The sequence below is a fragment of the Sceloporus occidentalis genome, unplaced genomic scaffold, assembly GCF_023333645.1.
Source record: "Sceloporus occidentalis isolate IW3139 unplaced genomic scaffold, rSceOcc1.0.p SCAF_9, whole genome shotgun sequence".
Taxonomy (NCBI): domain Eukaryota; kingdom Metazoa; phylum Chordata; class Lepidosauria; order Squamata; family Phrynosomatidae; genus Sceloporus; species Sceloporus occidentalis.
The window spans coordinates 18,723,211-18,742,744 of NW_028316989.1; the positions used below are offsets into that span (position 1 = coordinate 18,723,211).

The 19,534-nt window shown below is 40.7% G+C and overlaps 1 protein-coding gene across 3 annotated transcripts in view; it reads left to right on the forward strand.

The window, feature by feature from the left end:
• The window catches only part of OPCML (opioid binding protein/cell adhesion molecule like), an 842,793-nt gene that overhangs the window by 703,832 nt on the left and 119,427 nt on the right, over positions 1–19,534 (forward strand). The window lies entirely within an intron of this gene.

Here is a 19,534-nt window from a genome sequence, read left to right on the forward strand (position 1 = left end):
GAATTAATTTCGTAACCCGAGGTCCTACTGTACTCAGAAAAATACTTTAGTCAAAGGGGAAAAGGTTTGTGTGGCCTGTTCCACACAGGCATAAAGTATGCGCTCCACGCATACTAGAGTTAGAAAGGGGCACCACTTCCTGATGCCCCTAACCCTAATACACGTGGAACGCGCACAAAATGGCGGTGCCCGTTCCACACCGGCGCCGCCATCTTGACGTAGTGGATATGTTGCGTCTGCACATCGTGCAGCACAAATGACACTGCGAGTGAGCCATTGGCACCTCACAACATCATAAGCAGGCTGCAAAGAGAAGCGCCATTTTGGGGCTTCTTTTTGCAGTGCGGAGGAGCCACGCAGTTTGTACGCTGGGGCTCCTTCGCGCTGCAAATGACGGTGGTGGTAGACAGCCCGTTTTGGGCAGTCTGTAACGTGCCTAAGTTACATAAACTGAGCAAATACATGGACAAACAAGGAAAACAGGAAAATGTATACATCTCAGTGTATGAAAAAAGGATATAGTTTCATGAAGAAGGGTGGGAAGAATGTGCAATTGGAGAAACTCAGGCGTGGTAGAGATTGGCACAAAGCGCTGGTCTGGGGCAGATTTTAGGGCTTTGGAGAGTGGAGCATATGGTAGAGTGGAGCTCTACCACACTGTCCAGGTGCCATCAAGGCTCACCCCCATTCACATGGGGGCCACCATGATGACGTATGTGCAGCTCAGCGTCCAAATAGTGCCGTGCCACATGGATGTCATCGTTGCATGCAAGGGCGGCAATGGCACCCCGCACATGACCTAAAAAGAACCCGCCAGGAGTGGGTTCTTTTTAGGCCTTGCGGAGGCCGCAGCGTTTGTCTGCTATGGCCTTCATCTGGGACAGATGCCCATCTGTATCCCCCCTCACTGAATAAGATTGGAAAATGTTCATTGTAGGGTGAGTGGGCTTGAAAAAGAGAAGGCAGTGAAATGTGATTCTCATAAGATGTGCCATTAACTATATTTTTCAGTAGTTGCCATCTTTGAATTGCTGTGGATCCCCCTCCCCTTTATGGACCACAACAATCTCCCTTTGATATAACAGAATCTACTTCTATATTAATGTGTCGAGTTGCTGTGAAATTTACTGCCTCACTGGGCCCATTAGATTGTTGAGATTCAGCTCAGTTCCAGTTCATCTCAGCCTATCAGAACTCCATCATCAATCCTACAGCAGCCTGTAACCATATATGCTAGTGTACCAAAGTCGGAGATTTGACAGAAGGCCTGTGACAGATACTTTCCAACAAGAACACAAACAAGGGCATCTTGCAAGAACTGATTCTTTCTTTCTTTCTTTCTTTTTTTCTTTCTTTTTCTTTTCTTCATAGTAAAAAATAACAATAATCCATAGACAAGTTTTACATAATTCTTACAAGATTTTTCCATGCAAGATCTTTTGTAATGTATGTTCAGTAGTCATGGTTAAGGATTTTGATTTTGGTGAATTCTAATAGTTCACCAAGATGTAATATGCAAATCAGAACCTTGGCTTTAATACTTCTGGAAGGTTCTGGGGCACTTCTCCTTTTTCCTTAAAAGAAACCCCAGCTGCATTGAAATGAACATGCTCTTGAGAGGGGAAAATATGTTTTGACAATGTATTTCTATGTCTGATTTCATGCAGGTTTAATGAAATGTCCAAAAGAATTAGCATAGACATTTGAATAAACTGATATAGACTGGATTTGTCCATCCTTAATGCAGTGCATCATTCCCAAACTTTGGTCCTCCAAGTGTTTTGTACTTCAGCTTCCAGAAAGCCTAGTCAGCTTGGAGTACAGCCAGGAATTCTAGGAACTGAACTCCAAAACATCTAGAGGGCCAAGGTTTGGAAACCACTGCTTTACAGCCAAATTACATATTCCATAGGATGAAATGTTAGGACTGTCCTAATTCCAATTGTAGGTGATGAAGCCTTCCATGAAGTAAGAGTGTAGATCAGCAATGCAATCTTAAGTAGTATTTTATGAATTGTTAATTGGCTGAATTAAGTTGTTGTTGTTGTTGTTGTTAAGTACACAGGAGCAATTGGAATATCTACATAACTTGCAATCTGATTTATCACAGTCTTGAATGCTACCATCTCTCTCAGATACCTGGCTCCATCAAAGACAGGTTGCTAGTCTGAAAGTACCAACTAAGAATGGATATAACCTTTAGATATCTATTTCTAATTTGTTCTTCTTGCTTGCTGGTGTTACACCTTGAGGGATGCTGCTCCATTAAAGCAGGCCTGTGGTTTTTGCAATGCGGAGCTGAGTCCTTGTTGTGCGCCTCATGTATATTATGCTCCACATTCATGCTCCCCATTCAAAAGTGCAGACATCTCTCAAAGTGGTATAATGCAGGTCTGAATCATTGTGCAATGCATGCAAGGCTTGCTTAATAGTACATCATTTTGCACATCTACTCACCATTTTGTTCTCATCAACCCAGTACTATCGTCAGTCCTGTTGCCAATTTCAGCAACTTTGCTGCCACAGAGAAGATTTGCACTTTGTTTCCTTAGCAAGAATGAAAACAATATTCATAATTATACATTCCCAGATTGAGGAAAAAATGGGATAGTTGGAAAACTCTATTGGGAAGAATAACAGAGCAGCAAGAGTTTTGTGCAGTTTTCTCCTGGAATGCAAACTCAGTTATTCTGCAGAGAAAAAACAACATGTAGTTTTGTCCTTTCAGAACTCATTTTCTTCAATGAAAATGGGTTTCCTTTCAGAAAACAGTTTTCTGCTCACGAATATGAGACATGCAAATATGGGGAGAATATAGCAGAAAAATATTTGTCTCCTAAGTATTACAATTATTCATCCTTTCATACATGGATGAGTATTCAAGGATTTGCACTCCTAGTCCTCAGTCATCTTAATCATATACTGTCAGTTCTGTCTTATGCTGCCTACCTTTGTGATTTCTTCTTCTTTTTGGGGGGAGGTTCGCTCTCTTGTTCTGTCTTAAATTGTAATTGGGTGTGTGTGTCCTTTTGCTCCTTTTCCACAAACCACTTTTGCATGCAGAAAAGACTGTCATCTATGCAAATCAACCACATGAGAATTTTCTATTGAAAAAAAATGGTTAATTCCAGCATTTTTTTGCAAATGGAAGAACTTTTTTCTCTGCAAAGGAAATGCTGTCTTGTGTGTAAAGGAACCTCGTGTGAATTTTGTATAGAATAATAATTTCCAAACTGCATGCATATATATATATATATATATATATATATATATGTTAGTCCGGAATTCTTTTTATCACAGTTTCTTGACACATGAAAGAAAAGTTTTTGGATCCTCCCCCACCCATTTTTAGAATATTTTTGAATATTCTCTCTGTCTCAAGTTGGAAGTTGTACCTACTCTGATTTAAAATATACTTACTTCTGGTCTACTGTAAAGGGAAAATAATTTTGCATGTTTGCATTTCTGTTCTTGTAAGTGAACACATTCCTTATGTTAAGGAAGACTCTTCCCCTCTTGAGAACCATAATTGTGTCTTAAACACAATCATTCAATTTAAGGTTTCTAGATGGTGCTGCGGATGTCTGGATGTGGGTGTATATTATCTCCATTTGTTATTTTTGGAAATGCATATTTTCATGGCAGAGACTAATGTTTCTGTCTTCCAACCAAGCAACAACTTGCACATACTCCTGTGAAACATAATTTTTCTGTATCAGAAAAACTGAAACGCCACATAAATGCCATAGAAAATTGTGCATGCTCCAGTCTAAAACAACATCCAATGCCATCATGACATAGTGTTTCCAAAAGGATCCATAGCGAGGCTTCCCATCTCCAAAGTGACTTTCAAGAGCAGTTCATGTGGGCAACTGCATTATACTCTACAGATTAAGTTGAAGGTTGACTTGGGTTGTTCAGCTGAATAAAGAGCTCTGAGGTATGTTCAGTGTCGGGTCTGGTGCATGGTAATAGCAGTGTAATGGTAATAATGAGGCCTAATGGGAACTCCTGGAGGCAGCTGGGCTATTAGGGTGCAGTCTATAACATTTGGTGGCATTACAATCTCTAGCAGATGCAATTGTTCTCTCCATTCATGAGCCAAGCTTGTCTGCAGCTGCAGCTCATGCAATTTTATTTTTAAGATTCTTGGACTGTTGTAAACCTAGTGAACTGTTTAATACATTACGTTCAACAAGCCTGGGTTATTCAGCACAGAGGCTTTGAAACTGTCATTCCTTAAAACGAATACAAGTTATGAACAGGAGAGGGAAAAGGGCCTTTTTGTTCTAATGTTCTGTAAATGTGGAATCAGTTACCATTACGACTTAGGGATGACTAGAAGGTTGTTGCTGCTGCTGGCTTTACTTTATTCTTTCCTTTTCAGCCTCCTTATTCCTTTAAGCGGAAAGTGGAAAGAGCTTCTTCACCCTACCGGGGCAAGGAAAAAGGGGATTGAAATTGTAGGGCTGGTTTTGATAACAGTTATCACAATGATTGGGGATTGCAGTTCAAATCTACTCTGTAACATCTTAAGGAGGAAGTTTAGACAAAGCACCTTTAATACATGGGTGTGCATTTTCAGTGGAGCCTGGTGGTTTCACTGGGATGGTGAAATCTGCTCCGGGTGTTACTCTTAACTTTAAAGGAACTATCCAAGACACTGATTTGTTTTGAAGTTAAAGGTTCAAGACCTTGGATATGGTCTTTAAATTTCAGATTCAAACCCATGTTGAACCCATCAACCCACAGTTTTCAACCTCCACTGGTGAGGGCCAGGAATATGGCCAGAGTGGAAACCTAAATAAGATTGACATGTGTAGCGATAGCTGAGCATCCAACATGCCATTCTCAGTTTTTGCATTCTTTTGCAATATAGAGTGAAAGACTTTCTTTCTTCCCTTCTCTCTTTCTTTAGATTTTGTATCCTGTCTTTCTCCCAGATCTGAGAATTAAGACTGTTCCCAACATATTTAAAAACAATAACAAAAATATAACAAATATATACATTGAAATGCATCCAGATTAGTCATAGCATTCAAACAGAAATGAAGCTACAGTAATTTAAAAGTTCCCCAATAAGAACTGCTAAACTTAAAATGTGAAGAAATCCTACATGTCCATTTATAACTTTGTTCATATTAGGCAGTTAGTGGCCTCATATAGCTTCCCTTTAAAAGAAGTTTCACAACCTGGGAGTAGCCCACCAAGGAGACCATTCCTTTTCTGATCCTCAGATGTACTGCTCTCTTGAGGTGTTATGACTTTCCTGCAAATCTCAAAGCATAAGCAGACTTGTATTTTATGCATGGCAAGGATGTGTGATTTCCATAAAATGGGCCTGGGTGAAATTAGGTGATGATTCTTCTTAAGTCTCACAGCACGACCAAGAATTTTGCCTATGCTTGAAGATCACAATTTCCTCCACAATTAGGTGGATGTAGAGGAGCACATTACATTGGTTATGGTAAGCTGAATGGTTCATCTAGCCATTACATCTAATTCATATGGGGGAAGGCCGCTACATTTTATCAGACTTAAACTCCCATTATGCCATCACCATGCTGACCTGGGGTGATCAGAGATTGGGGACGAGTAACATTTGGAAGGCCACTGTTTTTTCATCCTTGACCAACTTGACATTCTGACTCAAGAGGTGGTCATTCAGTTGTCCCCACTAAGGTGACAGGCCTTTGTTTTTTCTTAAACACACACAATTTTCTCCATAGTTACGTGGATATTGGGGAGCACATTACAATTTCAGCTAGTGATTAACTTCTTGTGCTATGGTAAGGAATTCCACCAGTCTGAATATACCATATGCGTGCCTTTCTCATAGGGCACATGATAGCTAACCAGTTACTTGATAGTCCATCAGCATCAGATCCAAAGAGGGCCACTCTTGACCAATAGCAACAACCCATAGTACTAATGAATCCTAGCTTTCTTAACTAGGAATATGAATAATGCACATTGGCAAAGCCTACAAGGTCCTGAGATCTAAGGCATCTAAAGCAAAAAAATAAAAATGTCAAGACAGCACAGAGCAACACAACACAACGGCAGATTCTGCTAGAAGATGCAAAAGTGAGTGATGCTCTTGGGTAACCATCATCCAGCAATGTAGAAAAAGCTCCTCTAATAAGGCAGGAGACCAACTGATGTCTCTGCCGTAGTTTACTTAGGGAAATCTACTGTGTAAAAGCCTGTCACATTAAAGAAAATCTGTGGCTGATGATGAACAACATTGGCAGTCAATTCCCAACAACTATGTTTATACTGTTTTAAGACACAGAGGTGGTTTCCAGCAGTGTATGATGGTTTGAATTGATCAGAAATGACTATACACAAGAAATAAGAAGGGTCAAAGTAGAGGCTGTTTTTTGTATGCTGTTCCTTTCTCTGTTTAGTCCTTTTTCATTTCATAAAGCAATTATGGAACAGGGTTGTTACTTGGACTTGGACTTGGGACTTCAGGGCAGTAATACCATCTTCTTGTCTGATGCTCTGTGCAAACAATCCATTTGCCTCAATTTTGAAAGAAATGCATAACGAAAAACAGCAAGTTGAAGGTGAGGTGGGATGGAATGGTACAAGGGTAAGGCTCCCGACCCATGCTGCCTTCCAAATCTGTATCAGGGGCCTCACAGCTCCTGTTTTGGAAAAACCAAAGTACGGGATTTTAAAATTTACTTGACCTCACAGTTGTTTCTGCCTTAAAATGAAAATCTAGCAATGAAGAGAAAGTACAATGAGGTATGGATAATGAGCGAAAATAATCTCTTCTGTTGAAGGTTGCCCCAACATCGGTCTGACAGATTTTTAGGGATGGGAGCACACATTCTAAAGACTTGTGCCAGTCTTGACATTTCCCAGATGCCACACTGGAAGAGGAGCCTCAAATGTTCTTCAAAATTAACATCAAAATAAATGTCAGATGCATTTCTGTATTAAGTAAGAAGTTGTGTGTTGTGCTTTTGGCCCAGTAAATTAATTGAGTCTAGCATACACAGATATAGAGTTTGGTTGCATTCCTACAAGCAAAGGCAAAATGTGCCGAAGATTTTCAGGAAGGTTTTGGTTATGTTTTTGGAGACTGCATGTTTTACTCTCTCTGCTGAACCTCATCTTTTATCATTTACTGTATATTTTGGTCCGTTTCTTTTCTGTACAGCATAGTAACTATTTTGATACACAGCAGAGCCTTCCTCTGTTGTTGATTTTACAGGAAACAGTTCTCCTCTCTTAGGATTTGGCCAGATTTCACCTGACATGTTTTTTCCAACAGCAGCGGTGTATGTATTGCAATGCAGGTGCACCCCTCCCATCGCCAAATCCAGGCAGCTCCGTTAAACCATTATCAACAAACCAGTTCTAGAACTTTTCATCTCCTGTAGGAGCACGTCTTTTGCAAATCCAGTGGATTTAAGTCCCTGTTTGGAAGAACACCTGTGTCAAAATCTCCTGACTTGTGAAAAAGCATATCTTAGGGGGTATTTCTCTTCATGCACACGCTTTCCATATTGCAAGACACTCTGCTATGCAGATGTTTTTTGCCTTTCTTTGTTTTTAACAAAGAGTGTCTCCATGTATTTGGATGTTGCACCATGATAAGAAGGGCCATATTATCAACACACCTGGCCATTTCTATTCCGCTGTTTTGAGCATCCTGGCATTGAGTTTGTTTGGTTTCTTAAATGAAAATGAAATCTGTCTAAAACCTTTCTCTTTGTCCTCACTTAAGTTGCTGCATAAAGCCCCTTTACAAATAAGTGAACAGGTGCAATTTTCCATGCCCCTCCTTTTATTAATTTGTTGTTGTAATTTCTCAGGTGAGCTTGGGAAGACAAAGAAGAATTTCAATTGCCCACCCAGCTGGGTGCTTTTGGGAAATCTAAAGGTTACAAATAATGGATTAGCTTTTTACCTATTGCCATGGTAACTGCTCTCTTGCTCTTAAATGCTACTATAAAAGCTTCCCACAAATGTGTCTTCTGACCCTGAAAAGTTTTTTTCCCCATCTCTCCCTCCTGATTTCTTTCTTTTTGTTTTTCAAGCACAACTCATTTGCCATGGTCTGCATTCTCAAAATACTGAAGAGGCACACTCAGAGGGGAAGGAGAAGCTTGTACCAGATTGGGTGTTATGTCTGTTGACATTCCCCTTTCTTAACCACCAAGAATGGCTAGGCTGTTGATGAATTATGTTTCTCTGGGCAACCAGTCTTCCTAGCAAGCCCTGGTATTTTTACTGATGTAAGCCAAATACTCATTTCCTAGAATATCTGTCTCCCTTTTCCTCTTTCTCAATTTACTCCTTCAAATCCTCCTTTGGAATGTAGCTTTATGTGCAATATTTTGCATGATCTTTTAGTCCTCATCCTGGACTCAGGAGGAAGGGAAGACCCAAGTATGTGTCACTGAAATGTGCACATTTTCTGCCGCTGTTTATATTCATTTCTAACTTTTCTTCTCCCTTTGCTGTACCTCTGAAGGGGGAACCGTAGCTCAAATGGTGAGGCTAGGAATGTAAAAATCATTTACTCTTGGTTATATTGAATTTTTCCAAATATCACATCTAATTTCTTCCTGCTTTTGTTTTGTATCAATCACACATGCAATGATTTGGTAAGTGAGTGAAATTGGGTGCCTGAGAAGGAAGGAGCTATCATATTATATCTGTAATGCACTTGTACAACCATGTTCCTGCACAACTGGGTTGCCAAGGTATATGAAGGAAGGAGGGACAGTTGAGGACCAGGGAGAAAGCATGACACCTCTTTTTATTCGCAGACAGACACAGACAAAGACAAAGACACTACCAAAAGGCCAACTGATTAAACCCTAGAGCATTCTACAGCATTATAGTGCTATTATCCCACTTTGACTGTCATAGTTCCACCATCTAGAAACCTGGAGCTTGTAGTTTGGTGAGGCACTAGAACATTTTGGTTGAAAATCCTAAATGCACCTCCCTAAATTGCCAATCCACAAATCACATAGGGTGGTATCATGACAGTTTAAAATGGAATCATAGCACTATTGTTCCATAGTGTGAATGGGCCCCTAGGGTCTGTGATGCTGGGAATGACAGAAAGGGATATCATCTAGAGAAGAGCTGTTCTCACCTTTGGGAGATTGTCAAAAGAATCAGGATGGATATGGAATATACCACTAATGGGGTGAGAACAGAAAGATTCCAACTTCATCTCAAAAGAGGGGGGAATAGTATGGCCCTTGAATGGTTGGTAAAGCTTAAAAGTCTGTTTGCTGTCCAGAACTGGGGAAGCATAATATAGTTGTTGAAGGCTTGGGCTGCTCAACTGGGGAAAATATGTCTGATTTACCCCTGTAAAATAGTCAATTCAAACAGATTACAGTGAAGCATACACAAATATTTTCATTGTCTCACAAACCACAAACAGAATACATTTATTTTGGTGGGTATTTTTTTAAATTAAGGATAAAATCAAGGATTGCTTTTTGAATTTTTTAACGATCCATGGCTTAGACATACATATTTTTTTTAAAAAGCAAAAAGCAATCCTTGATTTTGTCATTTTGTATTTTACTACATCATAATGGGACTTGAGCATCCATGGATTTTGGTATCCATAGCAGGTCTTGGAACTAAAACCCAGCAGAGAACAAGGACACACTGTATTTAATTTCCATCTCTTTTTTCTAGATCCACCATGTTCTTTCAACTACATGGACAACTGTTACGTTCCTACTATTAGTGTCTGCCTTTTATTTTCCTCCCATCCACAACTGTCTCACCTTGTTACAGATAATATTGAAATATCATTTGATTCTCTTAGGAAGGTTAGTACTGTGTTTTGCTCTCATTAAATCTTTTGCCTATAAGGGTAATGCACTACTGAGCTATGCTGTGCATCTGAATAACAAGTACAATATAGTGTTCACATTCAGAGAGAGTCAATAATTAAAAACAGACACTACAGCATTCAGCTTGCAAACTGATCTAACCTACCATAAGATAACCATGCATGTTGGCTGTGAAATCTTGCCCTTGGCTAGCCTTATAGGACTACCAAATCCCTTTAACATAGATAGAAATCCAGTTATTTAAGTGGGATTTGTCTGATCCGGTAGTATTTAATTTGTTACACAAGCATTGCCAGAGCTTCAGGCAGTCTGTATAGATCATGCCTTCTACCGAAAAGGTCTTCTTTTTAATCCCAGAAGGCTCAGCTATAACTACTCAGTTGCAGCAATTTATTTTTCAGAACTCCCAGAAGCAAGTTCTGCTTTACTATTACTTTAAATATTCAAGGACATAATCTGGCAGCTGAAACATGCTTTCAAAATAAAACCACCAAAGATTGCCTCCATTGTAGCCTTAACCAAACCTGAACTTTAGAAAAAACATTACAACAATAGTCACTGGCAACCAGTTACTGGGTGTTGTAACTCACTGGGACAAGGGGGAAGGTGTGTGAATAAATCACAGTCTAGAGATCAAGAAGCAAAGAGATCAGTTAGTAGCCTGGAAAACTAAGGTAGGCTGTTGCTGTTAGCTACCCTTGAGTCAACTTTGACTCATGGTGCTCTCATGAGTGAGACACATTCAAGCCCTCCTATTTCCATGCACTCTTCTTAGTTCCTGCATGTTCGGGGCCATTGCCTCTTGTTGTGTCTATCCATTTAGTATTCAGCCTTCCTCTCTTCTGCTACCCTCCACCTTTCCTGGTATTATTATCTTTTGTAGTGAGTCATGTCTTCTCATTGTGGGACCAAAGTACAACAGCCTCAATTTAATCAACTTGGCATCCTGTGAGAGTTCAAGCTTGATCTGTTCAAGGACCCATTTGGTTGACTTTTTTTTGGCTATCCATGGGCCGAGACAGACAGCCCAAATGTGAAGTGGCGGTGGCGATAGTAGGGTTCCAGATTGTGCAGCAACTGCACGGTCTGGAACCCTACGATGTGTGGCCAGTGGCCTAATGGCAGCCTCCCATCCACATGGGGGCCACCATGACGTAAGTGACATGCAGCGTCCGCACGTCACTGCACATTGCTTACATCAGGAGGTGCAAAAAGAACCCAGAAGAACTGGGTTCTTTTTACCATGGAGGGACGCCACGCTGTTTCATGGCTGCGGTGTCCCTGCGGAGGTAAAATAGGTGCCTGCAGACCACCATTTTGCAGCGGTATGTACCAGTATGTATGGTATCCTCAGCACTCTTCTCCAGCATCACATCTCAAATGAATTGATTTTCTTTCTCTCTGCCTTCTTCATTGTCCAGCTCTCACATCCATACATGGTGAGGAGGGAATACAATGTTTTGGACTATGCTTACTTCAGTGTTCAGCTTTATGTCTTTGCATTTTAGGGTCTTGTCTAGTTCTTTCATAGCTTCCCTTCCCATTGCTAGTAATAATAATAATCATAATAATAATGTTTATTTATAATGCCCTTTTCACCATCAGAACATATACAATGAAAAGTGAACAAGAAAACATTACACTATAATATACTAATATGCTAAAAAACAAAGCTAGTCTTCTGATTTCTTGATGGCTGACGGATGCACAAAAGAGTAGCCAAGTTTCAGTTCACAGGATGCAGAAAGCAGGACAGAGTCTCCAAGGTGGCTTGAGTGTTTTATTTCTCACATAGTGGGTGACTGACATTGCTTTCAGCAGTGTTTGCTGCCTGGCATATCTAGACTGTCTGATCATTCAATGAAAACAGCTGAGGCAGTACCACCTAAGCTGCAGGTTTGGCAAATCCCTCCCCAAATGCACTTGTATTACTGCTATCCAAGAGGCACCCATGCCGGGGGAGCATAATGAGAGCATAAAAACTTTGTATTTCAAAAGTCACCAAGCACGAAGGAAGCCACTGTATCAATGTACTACATGACAGTTTCCAGTTGTTTCTAACATTACTTTCAAAATAATATTTTAAGTGCCATTCGAACAGGAATTGCAAGTTATATGCCATCTTCTTATCAACCCCCACCAAACCACCCTTAAAGTAATGAATTAGTTATAAGAAATGCACCAGACAATGCAACAAGTCACTTTTCTTAAACAGTGTGATGAGTAGGAGAATATGGAGTTTTGTAATAATAATAATAATAATAATAATAATAATAATGCACTATAAGACATAATGGGCACATATTAATTTTTAAAGGGGATTTTCTTGGTTTTGGTCAAACCCTACACCATGTGATTTATCCATTTTATTAGCAACTTATAGTGATAGGATCTTCTCCTTCAGCACTTTCCAGAATAACTTTCTCCTTTTGCCCAATTACACTGTGCTTCCTGCAACTCTCTTTCCATAGCTATAAATGTCCCTTGAGGAACACTGGAGAACAGTTCTTCCCAGTCTTCCACATGACATTTTTTTAAGCCTCTGAATATCAGTACTCCTTCCCTTAATCTTGATTTGTCTAGGCCAAACTGGCCAGATCCTTCTGTCCCTTGACATGACACTCCCTTCTCTGTTGTACTTTGTCTTGTGTCACGTCTAAAAATGTGTGGGACAACCTTGACAATTACATGTGTTTGTGTGTGCACACTCACATACATGCACCACTTGTTCCTTGATAAAAAAAATTTGCATATGTCACAACATGTTCAAAAACTAGGGATTTCATGACTGAATATGAAATATTCAAGAAGTGAAAATAGCCTTGAGGTGTTGGGTTGATTTCATACCGTTTCTATGGAGACAGTTTATAAGTATAGTCTCAGTTTTCTCACCCACCCCTGGATTTTAGCCGTATATACTCTAAAATGATAGAGTATAGGATACAATTTGACCCAGGAATCACCAATAGCATGTGCATGCCATATCTCTGCAACATTAATACAAGCTAAATGTTTTCGTCCTGTATTTGTATGGTGAGATGGTCCAACTGAGTTGAACTTTGGAACATCCCTCCCTCTCCCCACCTCTCTCTCTATATATGCATATGGAATGGAGAAAATTTCAAGTATTCAGTGTGTTGGAGTCATTAGTAGAATTGGGAGAGTTCACTGAAGCTCACTTTGGATTATTTTGAAAATCATCTTCAAACTCCCCTCTGCCAAAATGGGAAAAAATGGAAGGGCTTAGAAATGTAGTTCTGTTCCATTACTCTGCATGGATGGGAAGTCTACAGGTTAACATAATGGGGCCCACATAGTGGTCCTTAGCAATGGGTACCTCAGGCCCATTATGTTAACTGGTACAGACGTGTGGGAAACATGGTACTCGGGCTGAAACTAGGGTTCAGGGGTGCATACCACCCTAGCATGTAACAGTGGCATCATCATGCCACGATGACACATGTACCGTACAGTGTCCAGACATCGCTGGCAGCTAGTGGCATTGTGGTGGCACCCTTTCCTGTTTGCTCTAGGCAGCTTCTTTTTGGCAGCATGTTGGTGTTGCAGTGTGCAGCTGCTGCAGCACCGACTCAGGGCAAAGACGGGTGGCACAGAGCCACCTGTCTGTTGAGCCCCTCACTTTACTTTTAAATTCCTTCATATGCAAACTAATGGTGCAAGGCTATTACATACATATAAAAGGATTGGGAGAATGTCTATACAGGCCATTTAAATCAATTAACCCCTACCCCATCTTCATAAGTCAAGGTCAAAGACCTAATTTGACTGCAGCCTGTCTTCACATGGGAAGGGCAGTTCTGTAGTGAATCTGGGCCAACCTTACCTTAATGTACTTTTAAAAAACTCACCATTTGTCCCTGATCTTCTCAGAAAACCCAAAGTGCTCTGGAGTAATGCCAAATGGCTGTTTACACAGTGTCTTGTGCCACCCACTGCTGCTGGTTCTGGTGGTGGTGACTCAGTCTGAGCATTTTATTTTTGACCACAGAGGAAGTGATTCATAGTGTCATTGATGATGCTGGCTGGCACAGTAGGACACATGTGTAGATATCCACCTAGCATTGCTCCAAAATGCCCAGGTAATGGGGGTAATTTGGGGCAAATTAAGGGCCGGAATATTCCAGAGTGTTCTGCCTAGTGTAGACCTGCCCTGGGATGGGTAGGATTGAGTTGAAAGAAATAAAATACAAGGTCAAGTCTTGTCTGCCTTTAAACTCGAATAAGCTTGATGTATGCTGTGTCATTTTAGGTTGCTGGTCATTTGCAAGATGCTTGAGGATTGTGTCTTGCACACCAAGTGATATTTCAAAAAAAAAAAAAAACCTGTTAGTAAGCAAAAATAAAATGCTCACCTTCATCCTGAAACAGGACCAGCATAGTTTAATTTCCTTTTAAAAGGCAAAGGGAATTGCCATGTAGTTTGTTCAGAGGATGAGGGTATCAGAAAGGACTGTCGCAATAATGAGAGAGAGAAAGAGAGAATTAATTCATATACTGGTTTGAAGAGGTGTGAAACAGCTGCTTCAGTCTGAAAGAACATTGAAACTTATAAATAAGTTCCCATTTGGCATTTTAGTAGCACTAATCTATGGCTTTCTTCTCCCTCTTGTATTTTAAATCATAAGTCACTTTTGTGGGTGAGGTTTCCCTTGTTTGCTTGAACATCTGCATGATGACAAAACCCTCACAGATTCTGACAGGGGTGAGCCACACATGACCCATGGATGACATGTAGGCCCCAAAGATTTTTCCCCCAACCTTTTCCAAGGGTTTAGAATCCTGGAGAATTATTACAATACACAAAGTGGATGTAGATGCCATTACCGCCATATTTACACACAATGTTCACAGTATGTAAAGTTTACATTTGCTTGCAGATTTTATATATTGCTTCTTGACATGTGGAAGCATTCAAGGTTCCATCTCCCTTGGCATTCCACAGTGCTTAATACAGTCCCAGGAAGGACTATACCACATAATATTTCTAAGGCCAAGCCTATGGGAAGGAGGGGCGATGAATTGCACCTGAATCAGGACACATGATGCAGGGCCCAATTAGCAGCAAATTTGAATTAAACTCATAGTTTACTGTGGAGTTTTGAGATCACAATAAGATGGAGAAGGTAAATGGTGGATGGCAGTGATCTTTCCTGGAGCTGTGGGAAAGGCAGTGGCAATGGGAGCTGATGGTGGAACACAGAAATATGCACAATGTAGACAACTGCTGTGGGCTGAAAACATGGGGAGTCCATTTGGACTTTCCCCAAAGCAGACTTGCCCTAGGTGTATAGACAGGATGCTTGGGATATTCAGTGCTGTAGCACCACGTTACCTGCATTAAAATGCACACTTCCCTTTTGGGAATATATCATAGCTATAATGGAAAAGGCGCTCTGACACCCTATTTGTTCAATTGTATGTAGAAAATATCATATGAAGAGCAGGCTTAGACTTGGGGAAAGGAGGAGTAAAGACAGGAAGAAGCACAGTCAACAACATAGGATATGTGGATGACTCCATGCTACTAGTGGAAAACATTGTAGACTTGAAAAAATTATTAAATAAGGTCAAAGAAGAAAGTGCAAAGGCAGGCTTAATCCTGAACGTAAAGAAAATGAGGAACTCAACATAGTAAAAAAATAAATAAATGCCTGTGTCTTGGATCAAAAATCAATCAGGAAGAAAACTGCAATGAAAGAACTATAAAAAGGTAAAGGAAGTCCCTTGACATGAATGTCTAGTCGTAACCGATTGTAGGAGGCAGTGCTTATCTCCGTTTCTAAGCTTAAGAGCCAGTGTTGTCTAAGGGCTGCTCTGGTGGTCATGCGGCCAGAATGACTGCACTGAATGCTGTTACCTTCTCACTTAAGTGGTACCTATTTATCAACTTGCATCCGCATTCTTTCAAACTGCTAGACTGGCTGAGGCTGGGACTAGTGATGGGAGCTCACCCCATCATGCAGTATTCAGGCCTCAAACTGCCAACCTTCTGATGTTCCGATCATCAGAACTGGCATCTTAACCACTAAACCACTGCATCCCATATGAAAGTACTATAAAAGATCTTTAAAAGTAGAGATATACAACTGAGCACTAAAATTAGAATCGTACAGGCCATTGTATTTCCCATAGGCATGACAAGTGCTGAGGATACTGTGGACAATCAAAAAGACAAGCAAATGGGTCCTTGAACAGATCAAGCTGGAATCTGCCTGGAAGGCAAGATGATCAAGTTGAGGCTGTTGTACTTTGGCCACATCATGAGAAAGCATGACTCATTAGGATGACAATAATGCTAGGAAAGGTAGAGGGATGTAGAAGGAAAGGAAGACTGCACACTAGATGGATGGACTCTATTAGGGAGGTCAGGGGTATGAATTTATAGGATAGAAGCAGAGCAGTGGCAGATGGGGGGACTGAAGATGCCTCATCCAAAGGGTTATCATGAGTCAGGATGAATTGGAAGGCGCTTAACAGTGGTTCTATTTAGCAGAACAATCATTTTCTGTGGGTTATGACCCTGGAAGTCGTCACATCCTCCCATTCTCCTCCCAACATCTCTGCCTATTCACCCCACCCCACCCCAATAAAACATAAGTGTCCTTCCCTTGGCTTGAAATGGAACCTTATTAACCTAAAATATATTCTTGACTAGCAACCTGGGAGCTTTTAATAACATTTTAGTCTGCTGTCTCAGTGCTTAACGCTGCAGCATTTTAAGCTTTTTTTTTTTTTTTTTTTGGCTCAACTGTTTCCTGAAGTGCTTTTTAACAATATTTTAGCAGCCTAAGCTGTCTCAGGCGTCCAAAGAACACTTGTTGCTCGAAATAATGTTTTCCTTGGTAACATCTCTGCATCATTGTGACATGTTTAACGTTTAAAAATTGTTTTGTATGTGGCTTGTTTTTAAATTGGAGCCAGAACATAAATTCCAGATATGGGGGCGGGCTGGAGCTAGCGTCTTCTTCCCCCCTCCCTCTGGTTGCATCCCAGAGTAGGTAGTGCGAAATAATCCAAGCGAAGCAGCCAATGATACTGCAGACTGAAGTGTTGGGAATCAGCCCCCACTTTTTTTTAACATGCTTTAATTGCTTTTTGCCTGGGCCGGGGATATTTATGGGTTAGGAGATTGCCAAGTTATTTATTAGATGGAGGATCTGGGGATAGACTAATATAAATCACTTAGGCTGGTATTGAATATACCAGACACTCAGTAATTTAAAAAGCTTTAATAAAAATGCTAAAATATGAGACTTGTCTTTGGCTGTAATGAGACTCAGTTATCATGTTTTTATCAGCGATTTTTAGACCATTTTATTTTTATATTTTGAACAAAGCAAGAAAATCAGGGCAGTGTTTCCCAAAGCACAGACCTCTCCCTCCCCCCCCCCCCCCAGGCCAAACACACACACCAAAATTGATACTTCAGGTGCAAAGCAGGCTATGACTTCCGTAGCTGAGCATAGTCAGAATTTTTAACACATGCTGCATACCAAGCTTTGCCAGTTCAGGATCGTCCCAGGCCCTGAGGCTTCCAGGCCAAAATCTGAAAATTAGTACTGATCCTTCATGATGTCATTAAGCATTATGCCTTTAGTAACGTCCACAAAAATGCATATTTTCTTGCTTGTAAATTAAGAAATGAATCCAGATCAAGATGAATCGAAGGGATTATTGCTCTTCATTTATTTTTGGAGATGGAATAAGGAACATTTGATCTAGTCAGATTGCTTCTAGCCAGACAGTGGGTGAAGAGCAGAGTGGAGAGTGAGCCCTGGTGTTAGAATGACTGGGAAGAAAAACTAATTGAGTAAATACATGGACCCCCCTGGAGACTTCTTCCAGGTTCCAGAAATGAAGCCTTGCAGTTGTAGCCAACTGTTGCTCTACTAGCTGAGCTGGAGATTTGCACATGTTTGTCCTTTTCCCTTGTCCATAGATGAGCCCAACAAAGCTGAAAAATTTGTACCCTTGTCTCCTGCCTAGACATGTCCCATAAAAACCGGAAACATAGGTCCAGGCCCTGAGATTTGGCAACCTTATGTCTATCCCATCTATGTAGCACTACACTTTAACAAGCTCATACCTTTGAATTGTGGGATGGGTGGGGGACCATGCAGCCTGTTTTCAATGCCTAATGACCCCCAACTGAGCACTGCAATCACCTGAGGCCCTTACTGGTAGCATTGCTTCAGCCATTAGCTAACCACTAGTGGCACTATAATGTTTCAGGAATTGACCCATTTACTTCTATTCATCCCATATCTATTCCCCCCTCCACTGATTCCTTCCCTTCTTCCCCTTGCTGCGGTGACCATAGCTGTATCTGAAATGTGTATGGGACCAGGACAACTGGAACTGTAGGAGAATTGGGACTTGGGTCTTTGATAGAGCAATCCTATGAAAGTCAGGACAGTGTTGGAGAGTCTGTGGCAGATGAACATCCAGTTCCAGCCAAAGCAACTCCCTTTCTGAATGCAGTCTGTTGAAAGAAAAAGACAGGATGATAGATCAGTAATTCAGTGGAGGTCCTGCACAAATGAGCTCATATGCTTCAGAATCTCAGAATCTATGGTGGGGGGAAATCAAAGAATTTCACAAGCCTCCCTATGCAAAATGTGTGTACGTCATGAATGCTGGGGATGGGGAAGCAAGTGAATAAAGCTATAAATACACATGCTGAGAGATGCTCTGGAAACAATTGTTATAAACCACCAAAGCACAGCTTGAGTGGTTTGTGATGTCACTAGAATCATGGTGTGTATTTATATCCTAGCAATTCATAATAATTGGTGCTCATTCCCTATCATCTCTCTTCACAAAATACAACGTAGGAGAGAAAAGCAATCATAAATAGAATGGGATCAGATCTGACATGACATGATATAATGCATTATCTAAGTGGGGGCATTCAAGAGGGGGCATTTCAGGAGCTGAAGCTCCCTCCCCTCAAAATGGAGGCAGACCTTGGTTCACGGTGGATAGAAAAGCATTGACAGCATTTCAATTTCAAGAGATGTTGACTCTTTGGGACTTCATTTTGCTTGTTATAAAGAATCCATATATAGACTCATGCCAAGATGACAGTAAACAACGGACAGTTTAATCGTGACACACCAATGCTTCAGGGGTATAGCTACAGGTGTGTCTGGGGAGGGGGGATGAGGACATCCCCCCATGAAGGAAAATTTCACTGGGTGCTAAGAATATGTATCTTTATTTATTTATCATACTGCCCCTTCTGTATCTACACCCATATCATTGCTAACCCATCAACCATGCCATTTGATTGGGATCAGTATCTGATGACACAACGACTGTCATATAATAATAAGACAATACTACAAAGGGTGTGTCTTATGCTTATGTTCCTCTTACCATTATCACCAAAGGGTAAACAATTCACTTGATTTATTTGATTGAAATAATAATAATAATACACAATAGTTCAGGTTAACCTTGGAAGCATTTCCTGGCATTCCGCTCCAGTCTTCAGCAGGGCAAAATTGTGTCATCTCCTAGGGTGAAATCTAAGTTCATACTTCTGTGTGTAGTCGGGTGTAATGAATTGTGCAATTTTATATCAAGCTGTGAGGGGGGGGGAAGTAACGGGGAAACAATCGGAACACACCTCTTTCTAAAAAAAGATGCATAGTGCCAAATGC